The 27045-nt window shown below is 40.3% G+C and overlaps 1 protein-coding gene across 3 annotated transcripts in view; it reads left to right on the top strand.

Annotated features, from left to right (window-relative positions):
- Window positions 1–6437: 6437 nt before the first annotated feature.
- Ugt8 (UDP glycosyltransferase 8) overlaps window positions 6438–27045 on the top strand; it is a 71589-nt gene continuing 50981 nt past the window's right edge. The window contains exon 1 of one of the 3 annotated variants that reach the window (XM_006970411.4): window positions 6438–6659. The gene's annotated coding sequence lies outside the window, so the exon portion shown is untranslated. Of the gene's footprint in view, window positions 6738–7005; window positions 7141–27045 lie in introns of those variants that run through there. The other 2 variants (XM_042279832.2, XM_076574925.1) reach the window with 2 other exon arrangements.

Below are 27045 nucleotides of genomic sequence, written 5' to 3'. Positions count from 1 at the left end.
TCTCTCTGATCACACACACACACACACACACACACACACACACACACACACACACCGCACAAGCATTCCACAGTTTCTCAATCTCTTCACCTTGACTAGCTGTGGATCTCTGTGTTAATTGCCATCTATTACAAAAAGAAGCTTCTCTGATGAGAGTTCAGAGATGTACTTATAGGTATAATAATGTCATTAGGAGTTGGTTTAATACCATATCCATTTAGCAATATATTCTCTAGTCTGCTAGCTATTTAATGATTTACCTATAGTCGCATAGCACACAGTATTCATCCAGGAGGCCTGCTAACCAATATCATACAGAGGAAGATGTCCAGTCTTGGTTCCCAAGAACACTATACTCCTAGATTGGCCTTTGTTGCATGCCAGAATGTATGACAACTCACAATATCTGCATCCCTGGAGCTATTTGCTTAATATGTAGGATTATTGATAAAGGGGTGTTGGAATGTATAGCCACCCATACTTCTTCCCACAGTTGAACTTAAATCTGTTCTACTGTGCTCTGTACTGCATGGCCATCACTACAGTGGTGAGCAACATAAAACTATGCCATTTTAGTTAGTTAAAGAGATTCTCATGTAGTCCAGACTGGTCCCAAAGTTAGTATGTGTATCATGACCTTTTACTTCTGATTCTCCTGCCACTAGTTACTAGTGCTGATTATAAATGTACATCATTGGATCTGTCTGTACTATACCATTTTTATTCTCTGTGTGAAATTTGTGGTGGTATTGTGTTCTCCAAAATATTGTGTACCCTAATAAACTTATCTGGGGTCAGAGAACGGAACAGGCACAATATTAAACATAAAGGACATGGAGTGGTATCACATGCCTTTAATCCTAGCATTCCAGAGGCAGAAATCCCTCTGGATCTCTGTGAGTTCAAGGCCACATTGGAAACAGCCAGGCATGGTGACTCACACCTTTAATCCCAGAAAGTGATGGCAGAAAGCAGAAAGATATGTAAGGCGTGAGGACCAGAAACTAGAAGCATTTGGCTGGTTAAGCTTTCAGGCTTTTGAGCAGCAGTTCAGCTGAGATTCATTCTCGATGAGGACTCAGTGGCTTCCAATCTGAGGAAACAGGATCAGCTGAGGAACTGGCACAGAGAGGTAGCTGTGGCTTGTTCTGCTTCTCTGATCTTCCAGCATTCACCCCAATAACTGGCCTCAGGTTTGATTTTATTAATAAGAACTTTTAAGATTCCTACTACAGAAATTATTTCTTTATTTCCTTATTTCTTTTTTATTAAGGAATTTTTTATTCATTTTACATACCAACCACAGATGCCTCTCTCTTCCCTCCTCCCGCCCAGCCTTCTCCCCCAACCAATCCCCCATTCTCTCCTCCAACAAAGTAAGGCCTCCTATTAGGAGTCAGCAGAGCCTGGTGCATTCATTAGAGGCAGGTTCAAGCCCCTCCCCCTGCATCAAGGCTGTTCAAAGTGTCCCACCATAGGCAATGGGCTCCAAAAAGCCAGCTCATGCAGGGTGGATGGATCCTGATCCTACTGCCAGGGGCCCCTTAAGCAGATCAACTACACAACTGTCTTGCTTATGCAGAGGTCCTAGTCCAAGTCCCATGGAGGCTCCACAGCTGTTGGTCTAAAGTTCATGAGTTCCCACTAGTTTGGTTTGGTTGTCTCTGTAGGAGCTCCAGGAGTCCAGTCGAAGAGAGAGAAGAGGGATTCTATACTATACCATTTTATACTTGATTGTGGAAGAAACTATCTTTAAAGACTTTAAGGCTATATTTGTAGAGCATACTGGTTATAAGTAAATAAACATGCAGTTCTATACTTATATCCCTGAGAGTGTTTCAATACCTCAATAAAACTTTTTAAGTCATGTGACATTTGCTATGAGATGCCCAAAACTCACATAGGTTTTTGAGTACATTTTTTTCCCAAGAGATCTTTATTTAAATTCTACTAACCCCTTCTAAAATCTTATTTTCTTAAAATGTTAACATATCATATGTGGATCTAGACATCTTACTGCCTACTTTTTCTTCCATATATTTTGTAAGTAGGTTTGTCTGTGTTATTTCTACTTGAAAACAGGAAAAGAGTGATTTTTTATCAGATAATACAACTCTGTGTCATACTATGGGTAATAATGGAAGAGTTTATTAAAAGAGAAAAAAGAAACTAGATCAATTTTTCTATTCCTTTTAGTCAAAAGTGACCTATTGAAGTTTTACTCATCATTCATAACTGTTTGACTGTCAAGTGTTTGCGTAGCCTTCCTAGATGTCCTTACCCAGTTCTGACCTCTTCTGTATCACTTCCATGCTTTTGTCTTACCTGAAGGATGAATCTACAATTTGCTCTTTTGGTTCTGAGTTCCTGGGGCAGAGAATCAGGCTATACTCCCATCTGAAGCAGGACTACAGGTCCTGCACCTATGAGCACTCAGTCATTCATTAGGACCAAAGTGGTGAAAATTACGATGGAAAAAAAGCAATAGTTTTCAATTTTGAGATATAAAAGTTAACTTTTTAGTTTTAAAACTAAGTTTTTTTTTTAAGTAGTGGGCTAGTGTGTTTGCTGAGGAAGAACTAACCATAAGCTATTTATTCTCTCACAAAGTACTCTTCAGTTCTTGACAAACTTTCTCTGTTCCTGCCTTGAAATAAGTAGAGTCTCTTCCATGACCCCTTATACAAAGTCTTGCCTCCCCTTCCTTTCTTCGGATGATGTGCCTCATATTTAAATAACTTAAATAATCTAATCCTATATACTCATGTACTTTCATAAATGTTTTTAAGCTACTTCTCTCTACAAATAAGGGCAGGATCTGTAAAATCTCATGACAAATTTTGAGGAGATAAATTGTGTACAGTTCTTACCAAACTTTACATAAATTGGTCAGCTAACCAATACTAGCTGAATAAAATAAACCTAAAGATTGTCTTTAAGAAATGCATGGGCATGGGCTATATGAAAAGATAGCACAGGAGGAGTTCAGCGTTTTTTTTTTTTTTTTTTTTTTTTTTTTTTTTTTTTGGTTTTTCGAGACAGGGTTTCTCTGTATAGCTTTGCGCCTTTCCTGGAACTCACTTGGTAGCCCAGGCTGGCCTAGAACTCACAGAGATCCGCCTGCCTCTGCCTCCTGAGTGCTGGGATTAAAGGCGTGCACCACCACCGCCCGGCCCCAGCGTTTTTAAAGAACCGAAAAGAACAAGTTCTGTTCTAATGTGCTGCCTCCTGGAACTGAAAAAAAAAAAATCATTAAATTTGATCTTTAGGTTGGGGTTTTAGTACAATGGTAGAGCACTTGCCTAGCATGTATGAGGCCCTAGGTGCTGTGGATTATTCTCATTGTTAACAACAACAACAACAAAAAACCAAACTGATCGGCCAATAGGAGAGCAAGAGGAGATTGGGTGAGATGGCCTGATGCAGAGAGAATGATGGGAGGAGGGAGGGAGGAGTCAGGAGAGTGGGGACAGAGGCCAGACAGCCACCAAGGAAGCAGGACATGTAGAAGATGAGGTAATAAGCCATGAGCCACATGGCAAAGTACAAATAGAAATATGGGTTGTTTTAAGTGTTAGAGTTAGCCAGTAACAAGCCTGGGCATTTATAATTCATGTTCAGCCTCTCACTCAGTTATTTGGGACTGGGCAGTCCAGACAGGAATGTCCATTTACACTTAGGTTCAATCCTCAGTATTACTAAGAAAAAAAAAAAGTCCTACAAAGCTGATTAATTTTCCCACTGTTAGAATTAGAGATAGATAGCACCAAGTTAATATCTGTTAAATGCCAAGGACAAGGAACTTTGTCTTGCTTAATATATGTTTTATTTTTGGTAATCCTCACAATAACTATGAAACTGATATTGCCACATTATTTTTTAAGATTCATTCCTTCTTCTTCTTCTTCTTCTTCTTCTTCTTCTTCTTCTTCTTCTTCTTCTTCTTCTTCTTCTTCTTCTTCTTCTTCTCCTCCGCCTCCTCCTCCTCCTCCTCCTCCTCCTCCTCCTCCTCCTCCTCCTCCTCCTCCTCTTCTTCCTTCTTCTTCTTCTTCTTATTATTTTGGTGTAGAGCATGTGCACATGATTGCCAGTGCCAATGGATTCCCCTAAAACTGGAGAGACAGGTGGCTGTGAGCCAACCAACTTGGTTGCTGGGATTCGAACTTAGGTCCTCTTCAAGAGCAGGGCACACTTTTAACCTCTGAGCTCTCTCTCCAGCACCACATCATACCTATTTCATGGGTAAAGAAATCAAGACCCACAGCAGTTCAAAACGTAGCTAACACACAGTGAGACTCAGTAGTTTTGTCTCAAAGTTAATAGTTAATGATTATCAGTTAAGCTGTTATTTCTCACAAGTATTGATATTTTCCCCTGAAATCATTTGGGTCCAAGAATCTCTAGAATTATAACAAGCATTTTAAATTAAATTGTATGAATTAATGAATGTGGTATGCAGCAATAACAAGGTAATTTTATTTTTCCTTGGCTGAAACTTCCTTCACAGATATGTTATCTACTACAACATTCCGCAGCCTGAGCAGTATGGACACTTCCTGTTAATCTGAATAGGAAATTGAAGGGTGGATTACATATGAAAACTATGCACTCTGCTTTGAAGGGAAGTAACAAGTGTTATTCATTTTATCTAACCATCCTGTCAGTATTGAGTGCCATTGACTGGAGTGTTTTAAAATGAAGAGAGTGAGGTTTACTTCTATGATTTCCTTTATTGCTTCAAAATTCATAAACATAATTCAATTCTAATTTATGCAAAGGCATACTACACTTAAGTCGTGGAATGTCCTTTCAGTGCTGGGCTGTGATAAACATGGCAAATAACAGCCAGATCATATATACAAAATTCATGGACACAGCTACACATATTATTCAGCAATGCATTTTTCAACATCTGTTCGGCACACAATTTACAGTATTTATCAGTTAATATGATTTTATTAAGCACATGGATGTGACATAAATTATAGAAAATATATAAAATCATAATTATTTCTTGACTAAATTTCTAATGTCAATGTTTAACCAAGAATTTATGCATACCTTATTAGGGCAATTACTTGCAACTGGAGCATGACTTTTGAGAAAATCAAGCTTTTAATGAAAATGCTTATATTCTCTATTGATTATCCTATAAGTTTGATACTTGTTTCCAATTTTTCTAGTGCAATTTAAATAATTAATTAATTAAATGTACACCATATTAATCTCCTTAGGTCAAGTACAAAGATTTCTGACTTACAAACAAGAAAAATGTGTTATCTCTCCTTTGAAATATGTATTTGAAAGTCTCTTCATTAGAGCAAAGTTTTGGGCTTATGACTTTTGGGCACTACGGTTGTTAAATAGACTGTTAATATGAACAATGAATAATAGATTTTTCTTATATCATTACACAAATTTCCATTTTTTTTTTTTTTGAGGGCAAAGTCCCAAATCGGAATCTCAAGTTGGAGAAAGGAAATAACATTAATGGCACCCTGCTTTTTATCTCTGAACATTAAACACCTAATTTTCACGGCAGCATTTTAGGTTCTGGAATTTATGTCTGACCTGATTTGTGCTTTTCAGAGAGTTATACCATATTCAGTTCAGTTCATGTACGTCTACGTGTCTATGCACACGTATGTATGGATGGCATCGTCTGTGTGTGCGCGCGTGTGTGAACGTAAAAGATTACCTAACAGGTTCCAAACTAAAGCAGGCAAACCTTCCCTCGATTATTTTTTTTGAAGCCTGTAGCGTGCTATTGACCCTCAAAGGGCTTGGCCACCAGTGTCTGGGGCTCCGGAGGCCACACGCTCCTTGGGAAATGTTGCTTCCTGACCTGGAAGCCAACTTGGCAGACAAGCCTGCTAGCAAACACTGTCCGTCAGAATAAGGAAGCCAGACCCAACCAGGCAAAACTTTAAAAGGCCCTTTCATGAGAAGCCCCAGTTGGCTTTTTCCAGTCACCGGAGGCCCGCGTTTTTCTGCGCTGGGCCACGTGTGCGCAGGCGTGCGGCAGCCAGCGAGCGCTCAGACCCACCACTCTCCTCACCAAGCGACTCTCTCAGGCGCGCCGCCGACAGGAAGTGGAGGGGGCGAGCGCCGGCGCCCCGCAGGCACCGCTCCTCTCCAGCTTCTGAGGGGGAAAGAGAAAAAGAAAAAAAAAAAAAAAGGCGGGAGGACGAGGAGCAGCCGGGGCGGGCGCAAGGCGCGCCTCGAGGTGGGAAGACCTTGCGGCGGCAGGTGCAGCCCCGCAGCCGCAGCATCTCCGCTCGCCGTCGGGGCGCGCGCGCGCACCGGGCGTCCCCGGGCCGAGGTCGGGAGAGGTTCGCGCGGCGGCCCCGGGGGCGCGCGCGCGGGCTTGAGCGCGCTCCGGCTCCCTAGCGGCGCGCCGGCTGGGGAGGGGAGGGGAGGGGAGGGAAGGGGAGGGGGCGGGGCGCGCGGGGCTCTGCGGCGGCGGCGGAGGAGGAGCAGGCGCGCTGCGGCCCGAGGGCACGGTGGAGCATCGCTCGCACGCCCCGGAGCGCCCGTCTTAAGCCCGGCTGGCGCGCGCTGCAGCCTCCCTCAGGGCTAGCCTCGGCAGGCAGGGGCAGGCGCTCGCTCGCACTGCACTCCCAAGTCCGGCGCGGCGCGGCGGGCGGCCGAAGGACGCGGTAAGCGGCGGCGGGCGTCTGCAGGGACCCACGGGGCACGGAGGGCTCGGGATCCCCCGGACGGGTGCGCTGCCCGAGGTGAGTGAGTGAGTGAGTGAGTGAGTGAGTGAGGGAGGGAGGGAGGGAGGGAGGGAGGGACGGCCCCAGGCTGAGGCGGCCGGACGCGTGGCTCTGTGGAGAGAGAGAGAGAGAGAGCGCTCAGGTTTGTCCCCACTGAAGTGGTGTCCCCGCGGCGGCAGCGGCGGCCGGAGCGGGTGAAGGGGACGCCTCTCCAGCCGCAGGACCTTGCGCCGGGACCCGGGGCAGGATCTCCGGGTCCCCGCGGAAGGTGCCCGACGGGGGTGCCTTGGGGAAGGGGGCGGCCCCCGGCTGCGCGCACAGGCGCGGGACCTTTCGGTGACCGCAGCGGTGGACGGAGACTGTGCGGTCGCGCGTGGCCCCGCGGGGGGAGGCGGACGGGAGTGCGGGGCCGGTTCAGGAGGTGAGAAAGCTGCGGGAGGGAGGGTGGGAGGGAGGGCACGGAGGGTTTGGCGGCTGTGGAGGAGCGGCTGGGCTCGGGATGGATGCTGCGGGGTTGCAGGAGGAGAGGCATCGCCGGGCTCGCACGGATGCAGTGCGTCCGGGCAAAAGGACGCTCAGAGGTGTCTCCAGTCAGGACCTGATCCGTGTGCTCCAAGGCATTGAGTGTGCAGGGTTAGGAAGTTGGAGACTTAGAATTTGTCACTCTGCCACACTTAGGGGCAGGATGGCTGCGGTGCCTGTGTTGGGACCAGCCCTCAGCATCTTGTCGGGTGCTGAAGGACGTGAAGGGACAGAGGCAGAAAAGTGCTCCCAGTTCCGAAAATTAATGAAGGTGGAAACTCTGGGTTGCGGTCACAAGGGAAGAAAAGGGTGACTTTCTTAATCCTCACCTTATCTGGAAACCACTATTGTGGTCCAGTGTCAGGACTAGTCACAGGCTTCTGTTTCACGTGATTGCCTTCAGAAAAGGTTCAAAGAAAAGCACTAAGGTTTTTGGTCATCTTAGGCTGTCACCTTGTACAACTGTTGTTTGTTTGCGTTTTCAAAACTAATGACAAGAATGTGTGGCAGTTTGCCTGGATGCCAAATATGCCACTAGTTCTATCTGTAATCCCACGTTCCCCCAAACAAATTCCTTCATTCCTTCTTGGATGTAGACTTCCCTAACCCATGTGCCCAGACACCCCCCCCCGCCCCCCAAAAAAGCACTGTTTAAAAAAGGTTAGAAAGTCTTCCTTAATTATTCTAATAGCATTACCAGTCACACATTGTCCCTAGGCTTTTTTTTTAAATTATTAATTAACTGAAAAAAATCATACCCTGAAGTGTATGGTAAGGAAGAGCAGAACTTTATGTTAATCAAATTAAATGTGAGTTTGCAGTTTAACTTTTCCTGAAGAAACTATTTCTTGGCAGCTTGAGGTGCTTGATCTGACCATGTCAACAACTCTTAAGTCTTCCAGATAGTGTTAGAGAGAACTACGGATTTACATGCCACCAGCAAGGTTAAGTGCACATCTAGTGTGGTGTGATCTAGAGTTACAGGAACATTTTTAAACTGTGAGGAAGCAGTGTCAACGTTTAGAACAACAGCCCAGCTTTGTTGGGCATATCTGAACAACTGGGCATTCTATTGGCCAGTCTTCTGCTTTTTTCTGCCACAGAGATCTGAGCTCTTTGAGTCTAAGTTTACAGTTTTGTGTTTGTACTGATACCTAGAATACTTGTTATAATAAACAAATTCAATAAATACATTTCATGACAAGATTTTGTAAGTTTTTTTTTGATGAGTTGTTTGATAGTTAACATTTCTAGTCATTTAAACTGGGATATTTCAAGGTACCCGCGTGAGCAGTCTTGAGTTTAGTTAGCATTTAAATATTGCTGTAAAACTTACCCTCAATTTTCAGACTCTGTTTTAAAATAATTTATGGACCTGCATCTCAAACAATCCAGATTTCTTTATTAATTAATTCTTAGTACACCTGAAAATTGCTGACACACACAAACCATTTTTGCCTGCTTATGCAATATATATTATACCGACAACATGTGAGTTGGTGCTTACTTTTTGGGTAGTTCATCCTATATTAATCACCAAAAAAGCTAGCCATTAAAATAAGCAGTTTATAAACCTTCTTCAGAATTTTTGGATATGCTTTTTTTGTGTGTGGTGCCTGGGTTATAAGTATGAATCTATAAAGGATTCAAAAATGCCATTTGTTGAGGTGTAGGGAACTATTTTTGTTTATAGTTTATGGTCTCTGCCTGCCTGGTTGAAGTACTAGAATGGAGACAGAGGTACCATTCTTCATGTGCTTTTGTCTGGGTCTCCTTTCTGTTATCAGCTATCACTTTCTGCTGTCAGGCTGGGAGCGGGTCCTGATGCTGTATCCATCTGTTTTCTTTTTCTTTTTTTCTGCCCTAGTGAAGTGATGTATCCATTGCCATGTACAAAGCCTGTAGATTCTGTGACAATTTTTGTTCATGTGCTCTTTGCTGTACTATGGGCTGAAAGGTTGTGATTCTTAGAAGAGTGACTGTATATGCAAGGTTTTAATGTGTTTATATACAGAAAATTTTGTATGAGAGATCCTTAAAAGAGTGTCTTCACTTTAGACAATTTGGCTTTTTTTTTTTTTTAATTGAATCAGACCCTTTAAAAATGTTTACTTTTCTTATGTGGGCTTAGGTTGTTTATGTACCTCTTTCTGTCAGTGAAACTCATGAACCTGGTGTAGTGTTAATAGTCCCCTATCCTGGAAGCTAAGTAAAAGTGTAATTTGATAATCCTGCTAACCATACTGGATGCTTGTTCAATTATTTAAATGTTACTTTGCATACCTGTCTGAGGAGGAGCTACATAATCAAATCAGTTTGAGGAAAGTCTATTAGTCTTTAAAATTGTGTTAGTCATATATTCTTAATCTGAAGCATTTCATGAACATATATTCTTTCCTCTAACAGGTATTTATTAACAGCATATCAGTTGCCAGTCTCTGTGCACTGAGATTATGCAAACAATTCTAAGGTAGTTTCTGGGTCTAAGAGGGAAACTTGGTGCTGTGTGATCTAGAGCTGTAGGAACTTTTTTTTTTTTTTTTAAATTATGGGAAAGCACAGTGTCTTGGCATTTAAACAACAGCTCAATACACTATAACATGTTTTTCACATCTGAGACAAAACAAGAAACTAATATTAATGAAATAGAAGAGCACTTCTGTTTGAGTGCTGAGGTAGAAGTGTGATCCCAGTGCCTGAGTAGGGATTTGTGAATGGCTAGTTATCAATTCAAGAAGACTTTCAAGGATTCCTGGAAGGTGACATAAAATCAAGGTTAGCAGAAATAAGATCCTGGATGTTTGTTTACCATCCTGAGGGTTATCTCCCTCTATGCAGAGTTGCTTTTAAAAGAGGTGTGATGTGCTGCTGAGAGGTCAGCTTTTACAGCAGTCTAGAAGGATGGCTCTCAGAAATCTGAGACAGGAACAGCTTTTATGTATTGGGATGACCTTGATAAGAGGACTTAATATACAAGTGTTACTTGAGTGAAGAAGAGGGAGTACCAAGGTAACTTAAGTGGTAGAATCTATAAGAGCAGGAGATGGGTGTGCAGGTGGAATACAGAAATTTAAGAGACTGAGATTTGAGAAGTCAAGGTGTCAGGTTCAGGTTGGGGCACACAGAACCTGAAGTGGTGTGGAAAGTTCATTAGAGATGTGTATGCAGTAAGTCATGTCACAAAGTTTTGTGAAGAGAGGGCCTAGGTTAGATAGTAAGTAGCTAGATTAGTGGATGGATGCAGGGATGACAGTTGTAGCATGTTGCATAATTTTAAACATTGAAAGTTGATGGGCTTACCAGGAAAGGTACCAAGAGTTAGTAGGAAAATAGACAACTGGGGAAATCCTAGAATTTCCAACTGGATTGAGAAATAGAGACGGACAAAAAATGAGACCTTGGAAAGCAAGAGGGCGGGACAGAATGAGGGGAAAGGAGAGACTTTCAAGAAGTGAGCCATTGGGTGGTGAATGGAGGAGCGTTAGACAGTCCTGCTCTACCTTCACTCAGGTAAATCCTGTGTCCTGGGGATGGCAGTTCATTTTCTAGCCTTAGTCTGCAAAACAGGGAACAAAGCAAGTGTTTTACAAGGCTTCTGTGAGATCAAAGATGATAGATAGGCTTAAGTACAGCATTTAGAAGGTTACCTGTTTGTTGCTAATATGTAGGAGCAGCTTTAATGAAAACAGACCTTGGATTTGTGATTAGAAGACTCAGAGTGAATTTTAGTTCCCAAAGTGCAAGCTGGCAGGGTCTAGAGGTTATTTCAAAAACATTTATGAGGTGATCCAATTGTAGTGCTTTGCTTGGGAAGCCAATGGATTAGCAGATATTGAAAAATGTGAAGGGAGCAGAGAAGCCAGCTCATCCAAGTCCTAGAAGAGAGGATAGGAGTTTGCCTCCAGAGTTCTAGGGGGATGCTGAGTTCCCAGAACAGCCTCTGCTCCAGCTGAACTGTGTTTAAACATCAACTATCCCTCAAACCGATGTTATCTTGGTATTCTAAGTATGCTTTGGACGATCTCACAAGGTATTGATTGTTCATTTTAATAGAGTCTGAAACATAAACAAAACTGAAGATAGATATCAAAACTTAAACTATTTCCATCAGTTGCTGAGAGAAGCCTCTCTGAGGCATCAATCTATGAGTATAGCAGAATATCATTAGGAATCATTTTCATTGACTTTTGTTCCCATTCCTTTTTGACTCTATCCTAGGTCTCTGGGGTATCCCACCTCTGGGTCCTGGCACTCAGGGGTGAGCTCCCCCTCAGGGTATGGGTCTCCACCAGTGCCAGTCATTAGTTGGTCACTCCCACAATTTCTGAGCCATCTTTCCCCCAGCCCATCTTGTAGGCAGTACAATTTGTAAGGGTTTGTGGCCAGGTTGGTGTCCCAGTACTTCCCCTAGAAGTATTGCCTGGTTACAGGAGATAACTTGTTCAGGTTCAATATCCCCTATTTTTAGGAGTCTTAGCTAGGGTCTCCCTCATAGATTCCTGGGAATTTCCATTGCTCTAGGTTTCTCACTCATCCTGGGGATGCACCCAGCTTCCAGTTTTCTCTCCCAGAACTCTCCCCCACCCCAACCTGATCTCTCCTGTTCCCATTCCCAACCCTTTTTTCCAGCCCTCTCCCCTCTTCCATTGGCAATGTCTGTTCTATTTCCCCATCACAGTGAGATTCATGAGTCCCTACCTTGAGCCCTCTTTGTTACTTAGCTTCTCTGGGTCTGTGGGTTGTAGCATGGTTCTCCTTTACTTACAGCTAATATCCACTGATGAGTGAGTGAGTACATACCAGCTATTGATGGAAACAGATGCAGAGACCCACAGCCAAACATTAGGCAGATCTTGGGGAATCCTGCTGAAGAGAAGGAGGAAGGATTGGAGGACCCAGTGGGGGTGTCAAGGGCACCACAAGAACACCCACAGAGCCAGCTAACCTGGGTTGATAGAAGCTCACAGTGATTAAACAGACAACCAGGGAGCCTGCATGGGGACTGACCTATGTCCTCTGCATATATGTGACAGCAGTGTAGCTTGGTCTTCATTGTGGGACTTTTAACAGTGGGAGCAGGGTCTTTTTCTGACCGTGTTGCCTGCTTTTGGGACCCATTCCTCCTATTGGATTTCCTCATCCAGTCTTAATTGAAGAGGAGGTGCCTAGTCTCACTGCAACTTGATATACTATGGCTGGCTGATATCCATGGGAGGCCTGCCTGTATCTGAGGAGAAACAAGTAGAGGAGGAGTGGAATAGAGGGGGCTGGGAAGAAGGGAGGGAGGAACAACTTTGATTGGAATGTAAAAATAAAACAAACAAACAAAACTTAACAAACTAATGTTGTATTAAATGTTTCAGAAGACATTTCCCAGTTATCCAGGGCCTTCAACTCAGTGTTGTGAAGAAGTTATGATCAACCTGTACAGCAATGAAAGGGTGATCATGGAGTTTATTTTCTTTCTCCTCCTCTCCTGAAGTTTATTATAGTAATGTATAAATATCCTAACTAGAATATTTTGCGAGTAAAATAATGTTAACATATATGAATTGTTTGGCAACCAACCCATACCTGGACACTGTACATGTTGTTTATATATTAGTTGAAAGGCATTATTGTGATTGGTTGGTTATATGTAATTGTGTTTAGCTCAAGTGAGTAAGTCTATTAGTCCATCACATCTATGGCTAATTCACACTTTTTTGTATAGCCCTCCCAGTAGTACATAGCTTTAGGACACGTAAGAATTTACTGAAAAAATGAAATTCAATGTTTAACAATTTAAATGTGAAATGCAATTTGTTATACTGATGGCTTTGAGAGACTGTAGCAATACTTTCTGTTATCAGTATCTCTCTTTGGCAGAGTTGGCTTTTTGTGATTTTTTTTTTCCACTCTGTTTACTTATAGTGCATGGTCCTATTACGTGCAAAGCATAGAGAGCTGTGTGATTTCAGTTTAAGATTTTTGTTCTGTTCCACGCTGTGTGTGCATAAATCCCAGTGTTTCACATTGGATATTTATTGTCTTTCTCAATACCCTCTTAGAGAGACTGCAAGGCCAAGTTAAAATTTGTCTAGAGTGTTACATGTAGATAGGTACTAAGCATTGTATAATAGCCAGAACAAAAAGGCTACTTTTGAATTTATGAGTTGTAGGGTATCTAGTAAGTTTCAGGTTTGAAATCAGCTGCTGGTTTCAGCCTAGAAAGTTGCCTAAGTTTTAAAGTATTTTATTATATAGGAAGACTGCATGGGAGGAATATTTTGGAGATCTTCATTATGGCCTTCGATTATTTATGTCAACTTGTAATGCTTAAAATGTTTTCAAGATTCTAAGTCATATTTTATCATTAAGCATTGAGTATACCTTGTTTTAGTGGGAAGAAATTATGGAACTAGTATTTCTCCAAGTGAGAAAAAATGCAAGTGTGTGCCCAAGTATTGGAAAAGTAAAATTATTTGTACAAATTTGCTACAGTATCTGTAAGATGTTCTTTATGTTGCATAAGTTGAATCATATGTATTATAAAACTTCAAAACACCTGAAGAAAATAGGGCCAACATTTAAAATTTGTAAAAACGATTTTAAGGGCTAGGGAGATAGTTTAGGAGGGTAAAAATTTCTTCCACAAGCCTCAGCATATGATTTTGGATCCTCAAAATGAACCTACAGTTAGACGTGGGAGCATATCTGTAATCCCATGATTCCTATGGTGAGATGGGAAGTAGAGACAAGAGAATCCCTGGATACTCACAGGCTCTCAAGCCTGGTGTGCACAGTTACAAAAATAAGAGAGTTTGTCTCAAATAAGGTGAAAAGTGAGGGTTGAAACTCCAGGTTTTTCTCTGAGCTCCACACATGTGCCCAAACTACTAGAACGCAGGCACACATACATTACACTACATATATGCATAACACACAGTTTTAAAATTATATAGTTGATATTTTTCTATATTAATTACACACCTTATTGTATCATATACTTTTTTTCAGCTGATGGTTTAAAAGCATCTCATTTTAAATAAACTAAACTAAAGGACTTTGTTATTCAAAGCAACATCAAAGAACATCCATGGGAAGAATCCTCTTTTGAATAACCTATTTTGCAAATTCAAAGCTTTTTATTCTGCTTAAGTAGACACACAGCAGCAAAAACATGTGGACACACCTCTATAATTGAATGTAATTCAACCATCAGATGTTTTTTTACAGTCTTTTTGTGTAGCACAACTGATCTCAGATTTGTAATCCTCTAGTCTCAGCTTCCAGAATACTGTGTGTCCCCACACCTAGCTCGTTTATAAAGTTTAAACACCATTTCAAATGGGCTTTCTATTATTCTGCACCATTGCCATAATAATATTGATAATGTAGAAGAGTGTATCAAGAGGATTTTTTTTTTAATTTCTAACAATGACATAAATGAGTATGTGCTGATTCTTAGTATTCTGAAAGATCTGCCCTACACTGCAGGCATTGTACAACTTTACCTAAGAAACTTGGTCTGTGTGCTTTCCATAGCTTTATCCATTGTCCAGTTGGTCTCTCTCCTGAGTAGGGTTTACAGCAAACTAGTCCAACAGGTTTGCCTGTTTATTTGACAGAGCTGGGGGAAGCAGGGAAAGTTATGGATAAAGGCTAGGCTGCGGGCTGTTTTAAGGAAATTAATGCTAATCACTAACTCCGTTTTCTCCTGACTTTGAAAGTATGTTGAAGACATTTATAAGAATATGTCATAATAGAGATAAGATTAGGATAATGGAATCTAGAAGGGGAAATGAGATGCAGTGAATAAGAACAAAGCGAGGACAACAGAGGAGGAGAAAACTTTGTTGGAACAACAAGAAAACATTCAAAGAAAAGCAGCCATGCTTCAGTGTTAGATTCTGTGCTATTCTTTCTGTGAGCTGGCTGTGTCACAGCAAGAAACCAGAGTATTGATCTGAGGGTGAATGTAATTAAAGCAAAGGCTTGCCTGTGGCATTGGCATCCAACATGGGACCTCTCATCCCAGAGCTGAGCTATACTAGGGATACTTATGGGTAGGATATAGTTACTTTCTCTGACTCTAACCTTATCTTAGAAATGATAGTTATCTTTTAGAAAATAATAAGTTATTCACACAGATTTTTGTTTTATTTTGGAGGGTTTCATGTATCTCAAGCTAGCTGAAACTCACTGTGTTGCAGAGGATGACATTGAACTGCTGATTCTCCAGTTTCCATCTACAGAGAGCTAGAATTAAAGGATTGTGTATAACCATGCCAAACTAGCTTTTTCCCCCTTATCTGTAGTTCCCAAAACTGTGTGTTCTATCATTGTATTCGTGATCTGCCTCAGATCTCTGGCTAGGAGGCAGTAGAATATTACTATAAGATGATATAAAGTCTCCAAGTTTTCAATTCACTTATTGAGATGACCAGTATAGTCCCTAAGACTTCAAAGTTAGGACCTCAGTTTCTTGCTGAGAGCCACGTGCTGGAGGTATACCAGATACCTCATTTTCTGAAATCCTTCCATAGTCCTGTGGAAATTACCTAATAAACATCCCACGCCCCATAGTGTCCATCCCTTTCTTTCCCTCTTGATGGAGTCTTCCACCCCTACTCTGTGACAGTGTTCTTCAACTGCTTTTCTGGTTATTCCTCTGTCTTTTCTGGGCATTCTTTAGAACATTTTTAAAAAATTCTCAAACTTTGACTCTTTTTCTTCATTCCTTTGGTGAGGGTTATATTGTTGTGCTTGTATACTAGATTTCTGTTTATGAATATATGGTCTGTCATCCCAGCTATGACATTTTTAATGTACTATCTCAAAGGCTTAAGAGTTCAAACTCACCTTGCAAACTATGTCTGGCACCCCTGTCTGCATCAGCCAAGTGACAGACCTTGGGGTTACCTCTGAGTTTATCCTTCTTTTGTCTCGCTTATTTAGTCTGGCCTACTCTTCTATGCTTGTTCTCTTAATAGAGCCCTCCCTTCGCACTGCTTGGAACTCTCATTCACCTTGTGCTGTCTCTGGGTAGTCTTCTCACTCTCAACCTTAACTTTATTACCCTCTCTCGCCTTTGCCTTTGGATCCCTTTTCATCTCTGCTTACTTGCTGCTTACCCTTCATCTTCTTTAGGGGCCATTTAACTGTGCCCCTTATCTGAAAACACCACGTCTTTAGCCAACCTTCATGCCTACACACTGTCTAGCTGTACCCTGAATACCTTTACTAGTCTTACACCCAATAAGGTGACAGCATGTATCCCTTGAGGCATTTGCTTCAGGCCATTTCAGTTCTAAAGTGCCCTAGCTTTCTATGGAGAGGTGGATAACAAGGAGATAAATGAAGTAAGGAGAATGGGTTAGTAGAGAGAATGGGTTAGTAGAGAGAGGAAGAGAGACACAGAGAGAGATATTTTGGGGGTATAACCAAGGACTTTTTGTGCCCGACAAGAGTTCTACCACTGAGCTACATCCCCAGTCTTTATTCTCTCATTTCAGATATCCACCTACCCAGCTTTTGACATTCACATCACACCTCGGATTATTGTATCCTTGCATCTCTAAACTTTTCTTTGGCTTTAGCCTTTGCATATATTGATGTGAGTTTAACATTTACTTCTGTCTACCTTCTCCCTCTAAGGAGAGCACGCATCCATATACCACCTTGGATAAACAGTTCTCACCAAAGATAACGATATTCAAACATCACTAAATGTTATTTTTAGCTCCTCACAAGGTAGTGTAAGTAGAGAATTTTCCTAGGTTTCTGTACATCTGTTGATACTTTTGCTGTTTTCTCTCAAGCTTGATCATTCAAGCTTGAAATGTTTTTTTTTTTTTTTTTTTTTTTTTTTTTTTTTTTTTTTTTTTTTTTTTGATTTTGGGATTGTCTGTGGAGAGACCATAAGGGTTACCAAGACTCTGTTCCACATAGTCGGCCACAGTAGGAAGGTCTGATCTGAAGACAAGTCATGTTGCAGAACCCTTTAAAGATCACATCCATGTAGGAGTGTTTTATTTGAATTTACCTAATATTTTATCTAATAGATAAAAGTGCATTCCCAAGTCATTCTGAGGGAGACTAATACAAGAAATAGCCATAGCAGTAATTAATTGTACTTAGTGTTTGTTTCAGATTTGTGTTTGATCGTGAGTGTGCCCAGTGTCGTGAAATAGTAGTTGGGGGTGTGTTACATATACTAGAAAGAAGAGTTGGACACCTTCTAATTCCCTCACCTGGATGTTTTACGATAGCTGCAGAGGTTGAAAATGCTACCCAGGTGGGGTGTTTTTGTTTTTTCCCTCTCTTCCTTTATTTTAAGCTTCTTCCTTGGTAATTACGTAAATTCTTGTTCAAAATGACTCCCCTTCCATTTCTTTCTGGACAGAGTAGTAGGAGAAGGGATGAGATTAAGGATATAGTTTAAGATTAAGACAAATTTTAATATATTTTAGCCCAGGAATAAAAAGAGAGAAAAGCATGAAATATGAAGACTATTAAAATCTATACACATTACCTGACTACGAATCAGGAAGTTCCCATAGGAACTCAAAACGTTCTAGGTTATTGCCATTGTTCTTAGTTGCCTCCTATAGATAGATGACAGGACCCTATTGCTAAAGACACAACATAGTTTGATTACAGGATGTAGAGAAATCAAGCTGGAAGTGACTCGGAAACTCTCCCTCCAGTGTAGCTTAAGTAGTTCTAGAAGGTACTGTGCAGGCTCCTAAGAGAAAAGACATCAGTAGTTCCATACTGGCCCCTTCAGCAACCTGCAAAGGAAGATGTGGGCACTGATACAGTAGTGGGAAGACTGGCAACTGGGTTAAGCTCTCTTGATTGGATTCGAGGCCAGTTCCACAGGAGGGAATTCATGCTTGATACTGTAAATGTAGTTAAGACCTATAGTTAGGGAGGTTATAGGACCCAGGGGGATCTTACTATTTTTGTTTTGATAAATGGTCATTTTGTTGCACTGCTTTCTAAATACTTTTATGTTCATAAATGTGTGCCACTCTCAATCTTGGGCAGAGAAGCTTCTTATTGCAGTGGGTAATGGTTAATGCAGAGAGCCGTAGCTGTTCAAAGTGCTGAGAATAATGACTGCAAATGCTTAGCCATGGTTGGGGTATCTATATTAACTTCTCACCCATAAGGCTCAGGGAACAGGGTGGAAGAGGGAAGCAAGCAGAGGTAGAGAATGGGAAAGAACGCTGAGAAATTTCCTTTGGTCATGATATGTCTGTGACACATATGAACTTCCGGCAGCTGTGGCTACCAGTGTAAGACCTACTCAACATAAAGCCAGACAAAATTCCAGAATGGATGAAGGAGGGGCTACCACAGACCATAGCTGAAGAGCTCTTGGAAGTTGATGGCTATTGTGTAAGGAGTAACTTTTCTTTTGGGAAGGGGAGTGGCCACTGGTAGGTTGCTTATGCCCAGTGGATAGCTGCACACCTGAGTACATATAGGCAATAGTAATTGAACTTAGTGGTTTTAAACCACAGAAGTGTCATGTGCCAGTAAAGGCATCGAGGGCTGTGTATTACTTAGACCAGTTATCTTTTAAGTAAGTGCATTTTGGAATGTTGTTACAGTGTTTTAAACTGTGAACAAAACATAGACACAAGCCCTTCTGGATATCTTTGCTTCGTTCCTTTCTCCTTACCCTGTGTATCCTTTTGGAGATAAAGTTCTTCTCTTTCTTCAGGAGTTCTTATTGCCAGATCCTACTGATGGGTTTACAGGTGGGTGGTAAGGCTAAGAACATGGTGTCTGAGACCTTTATAGTAGTTAATGCAGCCTTTATGGACCTGAACACTTTATGATATATATATATATATATATATATATATATATATATATATATATCATAAATATATAAATACTAAAATTCTTTCACTAAACTTTATTTCTCTCTATATATCTATATCTATATAGATGTATATATGAAGGATTTTAGTTTACTTGCCTAAATGCAATCTGGTTCCTATTACAACTCCTACTGTCTTCACCAAAGGTGAATCTTTGTGAACTAGGAATGTTAATTTCTTAGTGATCTGAGAAATTTAAGAGGTAATCCAGCCACTTATTCAACAAACAGCCAGGTGCATGGTAGAAATCTACCTTTGAATGAAAAGTATTGTAGGTTTTTTTTTTTAATAGTATAAGTATTGGAGGGCTTTTCAGTATAAATGTTTAAGTTTAGTACTAAGGCTTTTCTGCTGTTTTGATTTGTGTATCCCAGAATTCAAGAACATAATTGACCTGCTATCTGACATGCTGTAGTGACAACTTTGGAAAGTCTTTACCTGTCTCGGTCATGATATACTAGAGAGGATCAGGAAACCTGAGTGATCGTTTTGACTTTGCCAGTGACTAGCTATGGCTTGCTTGTGATGGTAGATAACTACTCATTAGGAACATTGTCCCTTTGTCAAAGGAAAGAATTTGAACTCAGATATATATATATATATATATATATATATATATTTTTTTTTTTTTTTTTTTTTTTTTTTCGAGACAGGGTTTCTCTGTGTAGTTTTGCGCCTTTCCTGGGACTCACTTGGTAGCCCAGGCTGGCCTCAAACTCACAGAGATCCGCCTGCCTCTGCCTCCCAAGTGCTGGGATTAAAGGTGTGCGCCACCACCACCCGGCAGTGAACTCAGTTATATTTAGTACTTAAATTAGGACTCCAATTGTTTTTTAGATGAAAACACTTTTAATCGTATTTTGTGTTACTTTACATAAAATATATTAGTTTTTGTGTTTAAGTATATTTATATTAGTTTTGCAGAAGCAGTAATGACATCAGGGATATACAAAAGATTTATATATCCGCAATGAACAAACGTCAAAACTAATATAAATATACTTAAACACACTGTGCCTCATGAAGAACCTACCCAAGTCTTTGGTCCCGGGGAACTCGCAGTTTTGCTGTTTTTTAATCTAATGGTCTGCAAAGAGCTTCTCATAGTGCTTGTGCCTGAATTTTGTGACAGTAGACAAGTTTATTATTAGTTTACTAGTGAAGACTTCCACAGGATACAGAAGTACATAGAATTGTGGTTTTAGGTTAATATTTGGCTGGACTACTCTTTTTAAAACTCAAAAACAATTTTGAGACATTATATGAATGTTTAGTTTGTGACTTTCAATAATGCCATTATATTTAGTGATAGCAAATAAAGGATATTTTTAACAAGTAGAGGAAGTCCTATGCATTCCAATACATTTCTATAACATTAAGAATTCTAAGTAATTGCTAATTGAATAGAGTTGCATTGTGAGAGATCAAAATTTAACCTAGATTTCTTTCAGATTTAAATGCTGTATTCCACTAAAATAAATAAAGTTATAAATATATAGAGTTCCAGGCTAGACTGGGCTAATGTGTGAAAACCTGTCTCAAAACAATAATCGCATGGACTATTAGAATGAAAAACAGCAAAGTTATATTAATCCTTAGGAGGCAAAGACTTGGCTAGGTTCTTCATAAGACAGTGAATTTCTCTGATGCTCCTTTATTAAACAGTGACTTTTATGCATCTTATTGTATGTCAACAAAATCTCAATAAAAGAGTTGCAAAGTGTTATAGCACAGTATTTTAAAACATATAGCATGGTTTAAAAAATAAACGCTTGTCAGAAGTTTTAAACCTTAGAAAATCTCAGTTGGATAACTTAGGATCTCTTCTTTTTGTTTAAGGATGAAGTCAGAGTCAAAACAAAGAATTTCTGTATTTTCTGGATGCTGATCAAATGATGCAGAGGCATGGACATAATTAGTACCAAGCTGGTCAAGTCTTGGCAGAATTATAGAAAAAGAAACCTAAGTCTTTTAGGAGAGAGAGAGAGAGAGAGAGAGAGAGAGAGAGAGAGAGAGAGAGAGAGAGAGCGAGAGCGCATTTTATAGCTAGGATGTGATAAACACTGAAAGTGATTTAATCACACCATTTTCTTTAGTAAAAGGAACATTGTTTTACAACTATACATTTTTATCACTATCATTGATTCTCAGAAAATGGCTCTTGAGTCAGTAATTTCAGCATCACCTGTGAATTCGCTAAAATACCAGATTCCGTGGCTCATCTCAGATCTACCTTGTGAGGGCACACCCAGCAGTCTGTTTGCATAAACCTTCCATTTGCTTATGATGCTGGCTACTTTTGAGGCTCATTAGTCTGTGATACTAGATGCCTAGTTGGTTCATATTCTCATATGGTGAAAATTTGTGATCATTTTGAGGATGAACAACTTGGCTTAGGTTTTAAGATTTTTTTTGATCAACAGTTCCTTGATTAATTTTATAACTTAAACTCATGATATAGTGATTTCAGTAACTAATTGGCTGTGTAAATGAAGTCAGGTATTCTTAGTTCAGTTAATACGTACTCATTAATTCATCTAAAAATTGAGACAGATGATTGTCACTTTTTTAGACTTTGCTCTGATGCTCTCTCACAGTTACCCATTTGGGGTAGTAGTTCTCAATTTTATCACCTGGATAGCAATTGTGGAACAAAAATGTTAACTTGACCTCAACTGGGTATGGTGACACATGCCTTTAATCCCAGCACTCTGTAGGCAGAGGCAGGCAGATCTCTGTGAGTTCAAGGCCAGTTTGGTCTACAAAATGGGACCCAGGACAGCCAGGGCTGTTACACAGAGAAATCTTGTCTAGAAAAAAGCAAAAACTAAAGACCAACAAAACAAAACAAAAACAAACAAACAAAAAACCTGGACCTGGTCTCTTGATTGTGGCAACAATGAAGTTTTAAAGCATCTTTAGGTTTTAAAAGCTAGAGATGTTTTAGAGCTAAACTGTAGCCGGGTGCTTAAAGATTGGTTCCTTATCAAGTCAATTAAAACATTACATATTAAGTCCATTAGGTACTCACATTATTTTCAGCACATTGTCGTTTGCATATTTGTGATTGAAAAGTAATCTGCTTCCTTGCAGGTTTGCATTGCTGACTGCTTGACCATGATCTTGTCGTGACTATTTTAGGACTGTTAGAGTGTTGGCTAAATCTTGACCTATGTGGACAGTTACTTTATATGAATACCAGCAGTCCCATGTCCCTAGAGAGCTTGTTTCAGAAAGAAATAAATTGGGGATTCTCACTCCTGATCTGTCAAAGCCTAATTTGTATTTTAACATGTGCGATGAAGTTCGCGTCAATTGAAGAGTCTCTGTAACCTAATTTGGAAATCAACTTGAATTCATTTCTTATTTTTAAATTTAGTACTCCATTGATTTGATCACACTGTTTTATGATCATACCACCTGAATCTCCTTAAACTTAGCCTTTTTACTTCCTTTCCTCTTTTTCATGCCCCTCCCCCAGTAAGTTATTTTCCTAGCTCTTTCTAAACTTGTACTTAAATCTAGTTTTGAGCAGGTTTTATAATAGGATGTTCAAGTCCTTCCTATTTGATAGTCTCACTTGGCAGGTTAGATAATTAGTCTCAAAGAAATAAAATATTTGGCTTCATTTACAAAGATACTAATGACAGGATTTATGTATCGTGCTTTCTTTGACTTTTCTATTTCATTATAAGTCATTTAAAATTTCTATACTTCAGAAATGAGCTAACTGAAAAAGCGATCTTGGACTCTCAAATATACTTCCAAGCCAAAATCTTAATTATTCATCGGCAACTATTTTAATTATATTTCTAAGTTGATCTTGATATATTTTACTAGGAAATTCCATTTAGTAATACACTACCAACATAAATTAATGTAGGATTTGTGAAATGAATTAGATGAGAGGGAAAACCCAGTCCTGAAAGGAATGACAGTGAACAGGATGGCCGCATGTTCACTACAAGCGTAGTCCTAAAAGCTTTATTCATGTAGAGATGGTAGGTAATTTTAGCAGGAAGAAGCTTGTAAATGTTTTGAGATTGTTCAGCTGCTTCTTCTGTGTTCCTAAGGATTGAGACTGTACAGTGTGCTTTTCTGAATTCTCCAAAGAGATATGCTTTACCTCAGGTCTTGCTAGTTTACACCACAGTTTCTTCCGTGTATCACTTGTATAACTCTGCACTGAAGTGTTAGGTGCTAGATTCTTACCAGTTAGTGTGGTGGTGAATGACAAAGAAATCTTCAGCTGGTTTTTTAAAGTACACATTCTTTTCTACCCAAGTCACAGGGTATTTGCTGAAGAGACCTTGGAATCTGCATTTTTGCTTAACATTTGAAGTGAGTCTTTTGGGTCCTAAAATTTGAAGATCATTTCATAGATGATTAAATTTTGTGTTTTATTATTTCTTAGGATATAAAATTATATTTATTACTATTACTCATCATCATTTTCATTTTGAGACAGGGTCTCATTCTGTACCTAGGCTAGCTAGGAGTTCATAGTGATCCCCCTGCCTCAGCCTCCTGAATGCTAGTGTTACAAACTATCAAATCCAACTTTGAAGTTTTAAATAGCTAAATTTATCATGATTAGGCATAAATGGGTTTGGGGTCCCGGGTGCAGTGTTTGTTGATAGCTATTTTGTCCTATTTTTGTGTCTTCTCTCTAGCCTTGCTTTTGTTTTTCCTTCTGCTTGATGGTTGAGGAGAAACTCTTATGTGGACAGGGGCCAGCTATTACTGATAAAGGAGAAGGGTTGAGTTTCTCATTACAGCTTTGCCACCCGTAGTGCAGATGTTAGGAAGAGGATAACGGTGGCTGATTAGAGTGAGGAGTGTGAGTGCGCCTAGCTTGGGATGTTCAAAAGCATCAGCCATTCTGCATTCCTTATGACCTTTTTTGAAGGTATTGCTAATGGTTAATATCGTTTTGTATTTCATTTATATAAAGCAAGATCTGCCTGTTTGTAGTACTCCCAAACAGCTATATCAGTCTCACTTCCTATAATGGAATATGTTAATTATTGCTTAATATATAAGCAATAATACCATATGAAAATAATGTTTTCATCATGACTTTTCAAATTAGTTGTTAGTCACAGGTAATTTTTTTTCTTTTAAAAGTGATTGTGTTAGAAATTTTGACTAGAAATTTCTGACGGGGAGACTCAAATGAATTATTTTTTAAATTTGTAAAATAGGCCAGGCGGTAGTGGTGCACGCCTTTAATCCTAGCACTTGGGAGGCAGAGCCAGGAGGATCTCTGTGAGTTCGAGGCCAGTCTGGTCTACAGGTTGAGATCCAGGACAGGCACCAAAACTACAAGAGAAACCCTGTCTTGAAAAACAAACAAACAAAAAAACCCAAAAAACAAAAAACAAAATTTGTAAAATAGACTACATTATTCCTTTTCATTCAGAATTTTTGTCTCATATCTGTAGGTAAACTGCATACCTGAAGATTATGTGCAAACCTGAAAATTTTGTGCAAACAAGCACAGAAATGTTTTTTGTTGTTGTTTTGTTTTCTGAGTAAATCAAAACCAAAAACTTAGTAAAGTGGTAGATTTTGAAAATCTCCTTATCTAGCCACTAACTTCTAATGGTTATCCTGAATTTTGTTAGTGGATGATAGTCCAGTTAGTTCACAGTACTGGGCATACTTTATCATTTTAATTTTATGTTATTTTTGTGTGTATAGGTGTCTTGCCTGCATCTTTGTCTATGTACCACATGCATGCATGGTGTATAGAAAGTTAGGAGAGGATGTCAGATTCCCTGGAACCAGAGTTACAGATGCTTGTGAGCTGCCGTGTGGGGGCTAGGAATCAAACCTGGGTCCTTTGGAAGTTCAAGCAGTGCACTTAACCACTGGGCTATCTCCAGATCCCCCTCCCTTCCCCACCTCTTTTTCTTTAAGGTGGGAAAAAAAACCCTGAAAGCTAACTGAAAACAGGGGAGCATACTTTTCTAAATGGTGTGTTCTCTTCCAACCCTATGCTGAGAATTCTGCTCCTAGTCTGTGAAAGGATTTTTACTTTTAGTGGCTATTTGCAAACTTCTAGTCATAATTTACTTTAGGACACCAGGTATTGCTTTCATGGGAAAGTAGTAGCTATAGAAGTACAGCTGCGTTTGACCGTGTGTGTGTGTGTGTGTGTGTGTGTGTGTGTGTGTGTGTGTGTGTGTGTGTATGTGTGTCTGTGTGTGTCTGTGTCTGAATTGGGTGCATGAATGCATGTGTGTGAACTTTTGACCTTTCATTATATAGTGGAATAAAGTGGATTAATTTCTTAGGTGTTAGCTTTTGTCAGGGTTTTTACCTTTTCAGGCTTGTTTCATAAAGTAGAAGTAACTGTCTTAGTGTAAGTGAAGTAAAGCTTTCAAGTCTCAGGAGCAGAAAAAGGAACTCTAAGGTCAAAGCTATGAGGTGAGCCACTTGCTTGATTTGCTCAGGAATTTCGCATTTGTAGTGTTGAAATGCCCATCCCTTGGGAAATCCCTTAGTTCTGGGAAGACCATGGTGATTCATCACCCTGGTGCTATAGGCAGAGATGGTACAGTGGCTCAGATCAGGTAGTTTAGCTGCTCATAAACAGTAATCTGGCATAAACATGGAGGAATGGCATTTCTGGCTCCAATCACCTTTGTGGCTACAACTTTCTGGGTCTACTCTTTGGAATGCATGGCCTGGAGTGTTAATAATTGCCACAGTCTCACACCAGCTATGAGGCACGTAAGAGTGACTATTAGGGCAAAAATTATGCACACAGCATTTCTCCTCCTGTAACCAGAGCTTTTAGGGCTGAAGCCTGGGCTCAGCCACCAGTCCCCATATACCAGTTAAAGAGACAGAAATTTGTAGCACGAATTTTTAGGAGGTCTTAATATAAACAAACCTAGAGCCAGATATTGGGGTGAATGCTGGACGATCAGAGAAGCAGAACAAGCCACAGCTTCCTCACCTCACCAATTCCTCAGCTGATCCTGTTTCCTCAGACTGGAAGCTTCTGAGTCCTCATCCAAATGGATCTCAGCTGAACTATGCTGCTCAAAAGCCTAAAAGCTTAACCAGCTCTAGTTCCTCGTTCTCATGCCTTAAATACCTTTCTGTTTTCTGCTATCACTTCCTGAGACTAAAGGCTCTTGGTACCATTCCTGGCTGTTTGCAGTGTGTCCTTGAACTCACAGAGATCCAGGCGGTCTCTGCTTCTGGAATGCTAGGATTAAAGGCGTGTGTGCCACCATTTTCTGGCCTCTATATCTAGTGGCTGTTCTGTTCTCTGACCCCAGATAAGTTTATTAGGGTGCACAATATTTGGGGTAACACAATGTCACCGCAGAAATTAAAAGTAGAGATATGTTCATTGTGGCCATGTTGAGAAGAGGAACTAAAAAAGGGGTTAAATGACCCTAAGTCCTTTTTGAGGAAACTTATTGGAGCATTAGGTTTAGAGGAGGAAGTTCTTACTTAACATCATCTCTGATCACGTCTTGAAAAGTAATCTCAGACAGAATTCTTTGCTGGAGGGGTTGTGGGGGTTTCAGATGGTTAGTTCCATTCCAGGGGCAGGCTGTCAGTCCTAGACAACAATTACCCTCATTTTATTTTGGAGGGGTCTTTATTTTATACAAGAATAAAGTGACCCAAGGATAACACCTTAAGCCAAAATAAAGGAGAGAGACCAAACTGTGGCAAGAATGTTAGCCTTTCATCCTGCTTCAGTACCTGTGTGCCCCAGTGAGGAGGAGTCTCTGCTTTTTAACTAGAGGTTTCTAGGCTCCTGCCTTACTCCATCTCCTTCTCCTGTAGGAGAACTTATTTATGTGACTGAAACTAGATGCTGGCAATGTTCTCTTTCATCTTTTTGGCCATGAACCAAGTTGAAGGAGAGGACGTTACCCTTGAACAGAAGCCACAGT

The sequence above is a fragment of the Peromyscus maniculatus genome, chromosome 6 (assembly GCF_049852395.1).
Source record: "Peromyscus maniculatus bairdii isolate BWxNUB_F1_BW_parent chromosome 6, HU_Pman_BW_mat_3.1, whole genome shotgun sequence".
Lineage (NCBI taxonomy): Eukaryota > Metazoa > Chordata > Mammalia > Rodentia > Cricetidae > Peromyscus > Peromyscus maniculatus.
The sequence above is the reverse complement of the archived record's forward strand: the minus strand, read 5'-3'. Positions and strand labels throughout refer to the sequence as shown.